Source organism: Chrysochloris asiatica, unplaced genomic scaffold (assembly GCF_000296735.1).
Source record: "Chrysochloris asiatica unplaced genomic scaffold, ChrAsi1.0 scaffold00005, whole genome shotgun sequence".
Classification (NCBI taxonomy): Eukaryota; Metazoa; Chordata; class Mammalia; order Afrosoricida; family Chrysochloridae; genus Chrysochloris; species Chrysochloris asiatica.
Window position 1 is genome coordinate 5,450,255 of NW_006408523.1, and position 6,961 is coordinate 5,457,215.

Below are 6,961 nucleotides of genomic sequence, written 5' to 3' on the forward strand. Positions count from 1 at the left end.
GTGCTTGTCTACTAACCAAAAGTTTGATGCTCAGAGAGCACCCAGAGGCACCTCGGAAGAAAGACCTGGCGATGTAGTCCTGAAAAGCCAGGATTGGACACCTGGCGGAACACAGTTCTTCTCTGATGCACATGGGTTTGCAACAAGTTGGAGAACACTCAGTAGCTACTGGGCTTTGTTTTCTTAGATCTAAACACAAGCGGCAACGCAGTCACTCTTTTGATAAATTTAGGAAGTAATTTTGAATGGAAATTGTGTTTGAAGGTGCCTAACTGCAGCTATTTTGAGCCCAACCTCCATAACTCTCTTAAATGTCTATTCTCCTTAAGTTTCAATTTCCCATTTCTGCCAAATTGTTGTTGTTGTTAAGTGCCATCTAAATTCTAACCCCAGGCAAGACCTCACCAAAGCCCATTTTCCTCCTCAGCTAGCCTCTTCTAAGCTCCACCTTCTTCCAAGACCCCAGTGTGGGAGGAGGCTTGTGGCCTTGGTCAGCTAGCCCCGCCCAGATTTGTCTTGGATAACCCTGTCCTTGCAGTGCGCAGTGCTCTCAGTCTTTCCTCTGTGACTCTAACAGCCGTTAATATTTGAAGAAGCTGTTGTAAAAAGGCACTTACTAAAAAGAAGCTCGAGGCCTGGTTTGGTGCTGTGGGTTAATGCGCTGGACCACAAAGTCAGTTTGAATTGCAAGGTCTGTGTTTCAAGCTCACCAGGCTCTCCTCGGAAACCCTATACAGGGTCGCTATGGGTTGGAACTGACTTGACAGTACCTAACAACAACAATAGGCTAGGACCTCAGGCATCCACGTAATGAAATAGAAGCCTCTCAGAATCCAAAGTGATCCACCGGAGGGCAGAGGGATGAACATTTGGTGAACCATCACTTCGCTTCACGTATGTACATGCGGATCCTCCTGGCCAATCCTATAGCAACCAGAATGTGACCATAAGCACCACCCTGCCTCGCCTCCCCAAGCATAGTCCTGCTGGCAGAGGAAAAGGATGCTGGATGTTGGGAGACTAGAGGATTCTGGTCATCTCTAGCTTCCACAAAGGCTGGGTTGGGGAAGGGCGTGAGCCTGCAGAGTGGGTGATGGTTGAGAGAAAAAAGCCACACTAACCTTTTTTGATTCAGCTGATGTACCCTTTCTGTCTACCTCTCAATTACCCTGGTTAATGGGGAACAGAAAATGCAGGGCTCAGGCTGGAACCTCTGCTTAACCCTTTGTTTCAAAGCCCTTCTTTTAACAGATATTTCAAATGCTCCTGGATTTCAGGCTGTCCGGAGCCTTGGAGGAAGTCTCTGAGGATTTCTTAAACTCTCGGATGGAAACTATCCCCAAAGTCATCTTTGAACAAAACAATGGTTTAGTCAAATTAGGAAAGGTTGTATTAAGCTTTATACAAGCAGTCTTAGATTTCAGCAGGGTTCGTTCTGAGGAGGACCTTGTAAGGCACTTCTGAATTAAATCAAATATCTCTTTTCTTTTTCTTCAGTTTTCATTGTTATTGCCTTGTACTTTCAGTATTTTTATAATTGTGATCTTTGTCTTTAGGAGATTGGAAACACTACATATAAATTTACAGATCTGCTCCTATTGCTCACTTAGCAACGGGATTAATTGTTAAAGAATAGGTTGTTACGTGAAAATCGGCATTATGCAAAAAATGGAGGATTCCAGATCGCAAGATGGAGTACGAATGCATGAAGATGTAACCCAAACACTGTGGTCACAGCCCAGCCAAGCTGGCACAGAACCTTACCCCCACAGCCAGCATTTGCTTTTTTGCTTCACAACTGTTTGCTATTGCTACACGTACAATGTTAACGAGGCAAACTAGTCAGATGGAGTGTTTACTAGTGTTGTAAATGTGAACTGTGGATAAGAGAGGTGTTTTTGTTCTTAAGTGCCATCCAGTCGGTTTTGACTCACAGTGACCCTGTATAGGTTTTCTGAGGAGTGGCTGGTGGGTTTGAACCACCAACCTTATGGTTAGCAGCCCAGTGCTTATCCAACAGCGCCACAGCAGGAGTTGCTGTTGTGTTGTTAAGCGTCTTTACATTGATTCCGACTCCTAGTGACCCTGTGTAGGGTTTCTGAGGAGCGGCTGGTGGGTTTGAAACACTGACCTTGTGGTTAGCAGTCCAGTGCTTATCCTACAGTGCCACTACAGCAGTAGGTGCATTTTAATGCATAGATTTATACACAGATAGAAAATAAACCACTCCTCACTTTCTGATAAGGCTAGGCTCTGAGGACCGGGCCATCGTGTGGAACTTGGGTGACCAACTGCTCCTCAGTGTCATTCTGGAGGCTGAGGTCTCTGCATCTGATAATCCAGTCCCGACTTTGGGCAGGTGGGTTGGTTGGTACCATTTCAAACCACACACAGAGCTGAGTGAGTCAGGACTTGCTGCTACAAGGGAGTTGTGGCCCACAGGCAGTTCTTACTGAGGGTCCACTCCAGCAGTGCACTGCCGAGTGCTAGCTCACAGTCATGGCCTCAAGCCCAGCATTCTACTTATATTTCCCCCTTTTAATGTGGTTAGAATCTGAGACTGGTCCGAGGGGTGGACTGGGAGGGAACAAGGAGTAGGGGCTCAGGAGTGAGGGACTCTGTCCCTTATAACACCTGGGTCCTTACCTGGCTTACAGGTGATTTAAACTCTGGTAGCATAGTGGTTACGAATCGGACTGCTAACCTCAAGGTCGGCAGTGCGAAACTACCAGCTGTTCCGCAGGAGAAAGATGAGGCTTTCTGCTCCTGTAAAGATTTATAGCCTCTGAAACCCTGTACAGGGTGGCTATGAGTCGGAACCGACTTCACAGCACATAACAACAACAAAGTGATTTAGTTGGATGGTGAGGCGTCGGTGTTGCTTGGCGTAACTGGAGAAAGTCTTAAGTCGGGGACTGTCGGTGTGCTTTTAAAGAGTGATTTATATGTGATCAAGTAGATTGCAGCAGCTCTCAAGGACAGACAAGGAGCTCAGGAGTCAGGGAGTTGGATAACGAAGGCAACATGACTTGGTAAAGGTTGCCAAGAAAGTTGGTGTAACTTGAAGGAAGTCCTCAGTGTCACTGTATGTGTAGACTGTGGAGTATGTTTTGTTTTGTGTATTTTCACGTAAAATAAGCAACAACTGAGTTCCTTATTTTTACTTCTCCCATGTGGTGTGACTGCTGTTGAGAAGGTGAAATGGGAGAGACAGGGCTGAAAAACGGAAGTTGAGAGCTACTTGGATACGTTTCTGGAATTTTCCACGTTATCTCGGTGGGGGATTCCTAATTGATATGTTATTCTGAGAGATGAGTGGTGGTCAGTGGCAGGGAGGAAGGGAGTTCTGGTAGACTAGTGGTTAAGAATCGGGCTGCGAACCACAAGGTCAGTAGTTCGAAACTACCAGCTGTTCCGCAGGAGAAAGATGAGGCTTTCTGCTCCTATAAAAATTTATAGCCTCAGAAACCCTGTACAGGGTCACTATGAGTCGGAACCGACTCCATGGCACATAACCACCACCATGAGGGAGGAGGCACTGGTTCGATTCCCACCCCCATCTGTCATTAGATCCTTAGGTGTTGCTAGAATGCTGAGCAGATTTCACCAGAACATCCAGATGAAGATGGACTATGGGGTCCTCATGAGTCAGGGGGCCACCTTTACAGCCACTGTAACAGCATCGTTATCATGGAAGGCAGGAAATAAAGCTCTGTGCAGAAGGTGTGGCCCTTAAGACACAGTGAAAAACAAAACAAAAACAACAAACAAACCCCCAAACAGTAGCTGTTATAAACAATATAAATATAAACAATATGTTTGGTTCACTCAGATCTGAAAGGGGAGAAGCACATGCTACTGAAAAGGGAAAATTAAAGGAGAAAGAGAGAGGGGAAATCAAAGTAGAATGAAATGTTCGAGCAAAATACAGATGATTCCATCCTCGAGAGAGGTCGGCATCCAAAGCTTTGTGCTCCCTACGGGAGAAGGGGGATGGTGGAGCACACGGAGGGCCTTCCTCTCAGAGGCCCCCTTGTACTCAGAGGATGGAATTGTTCGTGAAAAGATGGTCAACATTTGAAGCTGCAGATGGTCGATCAGCAGTGTGGGTTCTAGGACCTCCAGGTTCTGAATTCTCCAGTTTAATCCTAGGCCCAGAAAGGAGAGGAAGGCATCCACTGTGATACTTACATAAAGCTTTTTCTAGTTTGTTTGTAAAAGGTGATGGCTGCCGCCAATAGTAGCCATGGCTACACAGAAGGACTTTAGTGGTGCCTGGGGGGTGGGGAAGACTGTGCAGTGGGGTGAGATGGTGTGGAAGAGAACTTCTGGGGAAGTGGGGCTCACTGGAGAGCTAAAATCACAGATCACAAACTGCTCTCGAGTTGATTCTGACTCAACCCTATAGGGCAGAACATAACAGAACTTCCCCATACGGTTTCCATTCAGCACTGAACGGTTTAAAATCAGGAAGGTGTGCGTCAGGGCTGTATTCTTTCATCATGCCTCTTCAATCTGCACACTGAGCAAATACTCCGAGAAACTGGATTATATGAAGAAGAAAGTGTCATCAGGATTGGAGGAAGAGTCATTAGCAACCTGTGATATGCAGATGATACAACCCTGCTTTCTGAAAGCAAAGAGGATTTAAAACGTTGGACTGCTAACTGCAAAGTTGGCGGTTCAAAGACACCAGTCGCTCTTCAGAAACTCTATACAGGGTCGCTGTGAGCCTGCCTGGTCTGGTACAGGCGAAGGTCTGTGGGGAAGGGGAGACATCATGAGTTACCGCACTGGGTGACTCAACCCTGAAATTATCCTGGAAATTGTGCACGAGTGAGGGGGTCTGTTGATGTCGTTCTGGGGAGGGTGTCAAAGCTAGCTCTATCATGTTTTCTCGGTTCTTCAAGGCTTTCAGTCCGCTGCCTAGTGGCTCTGAGTGAACCCAGACGCCAGGGCTGGCAGCTCCTGTGGTAACTCTTATTCCTTTAATGAGCTGCAAGAAGGAAGCCCCTCTTCTCTTCGGTGGACAGACTTACTGAACTGTGCCTTTTCATCTAAAACACGGCAACAGTGTCCTAAATTATGGAAAACACGTCAGGACAGAAAAATCACATTCATTAGAAATCAATGGCTCCTTGGTAGCCATCATTTAATTTTATGAATTCTCCAGTTTAATCCTAGACCCAGAGAGGAGAGAAAGGTGTCAGGCTGTGATACTTACACAAGCCTTTCTCTTGTTTGTTACAGACACATATGGATTTCATATCTGTCTGACTAGGGCCTTACAAGCTCTCTAGATCTGTAGGTGATTTCTAAGAAGATCTGGTGGCACAATGGCTAAGCACTCAGCTGCTAACTGCAAGGTTGGTAGTTTGAGCCCACCCTGCGGGAGAAAGTTCCGGTGATCTGCTCTCGTAAAGATGACTGCTTAGGAAACCCTATGGGGCGTTTTCACTTTGTCACGTGGGGCCACCATGAGCCAATCACATACAGCAATAATCGATTTCTGTTTCTACGATTCTTGGCTGTTTGAATAATAAAAGAGGTTTTATTTTCTTATGATAATAAGATACTGCTGCCATATAATTTACACCAAAGCAAAACCAAGGCTGTTTCCTTTGCCTGTGGCTCGGCGCTGACAGAAGAGATCTGGTGAAATACCTTGCTGTTATGAAGGCAAACCAACTTGACAACGAAGGTGAGGTGGGAGAGAGGAAGGAGATGTTGTCCTTCTTCCTTTATTCTGAGATGTCTTTAGTCTTAGTGAGTGGCATTTCAGGAATGAGTGCAAAAAGAAAATGTACGATTTCTCTCCTCCCTTCGTCATTTAAGTCACACACATCTCTTTAAAAAAACTGCCTGATATTATAAAAACGTTGATAGCAAAATTTTATATATCTTTTAAAACATTTTTATAAAAGACAAACCTATACGAGTATTGGGGACCTATCCTATCCCATTCTGAAGAAGAAGAAACAACAACAAAAAAACCCAAATAAAAACCCAAACCAAACCATTTGCTTTCTGTTGAGTCAACGCTTTTGAGTTGATTCATGGCGACCTCATGTGTTTTAGACTAGAACTGCATTCCATAGGGTTTTCAATGATTCATCCTTCAGATTGCCAGGGCTTTCTTCCTAGGTGCCTCTGAGTGGATTCCACGGTCCTGTCCGATCTTTCGATCTTTCCGTTTGTAGCCTTTTGTGCTACAAATGTAACCATTTGTGACACATTGGGACTTTGTTTACAAATGCTCAGAAATCCACCACATTAAGTTTTGTCCAGACCACATTCTATAAGTGAGTCTAAAACAAGCAAAAGGCTCTTCTGCCCCTTACATCCAAAGAAATAGGAAGGTCCCGGTGAGCGCACACCTGGGGACTGGACTGGTTCTATTACGTAGACATTTCTGGACTTCCTACTGGTGGTGGTGGTGTGCCGTGGGGTCCATTCCAACTCATAGCAACCCTGTACCGGGTTTCCAAGGCTGTAACTCTTTACAAGAGCAGAAAGCCTCATCTTTCTCCCAAGGAACTAGTTTCAAACTGCTGACCTTGAGGCTAGCAGCCCAATTTGTAACCACTATGCTACCAGAGCTCTTTACTACAATGCTAAAATATGCAGAAGAGAGAAGTACTTCGGGTTACTATGTCAGAACTGATGGAAGATTTGGTGTGGTAATTAACCTTTCCAAGCTCTCGACATTTCAACTGCACAAAAACCTCTTTCATCTGGTGACTTTTGGGGAAATCACAGCTGGGAGCTAACAGACAGGATGAGATGCTAAGATACTTCTGCTTCATGTTGACCCTGATTCTGTTCCACCCGATCCCACTGCATAAATCCCACTGCTGTTGATTCTGCCTCATAGCGGCCCCATGAGACAGAGGTGCATGGCCCCCTAGGGTTCTCTGAGCTGCTATGTTGTTGTTGTTGTCAGGTGCCATCGAGTCGGAAC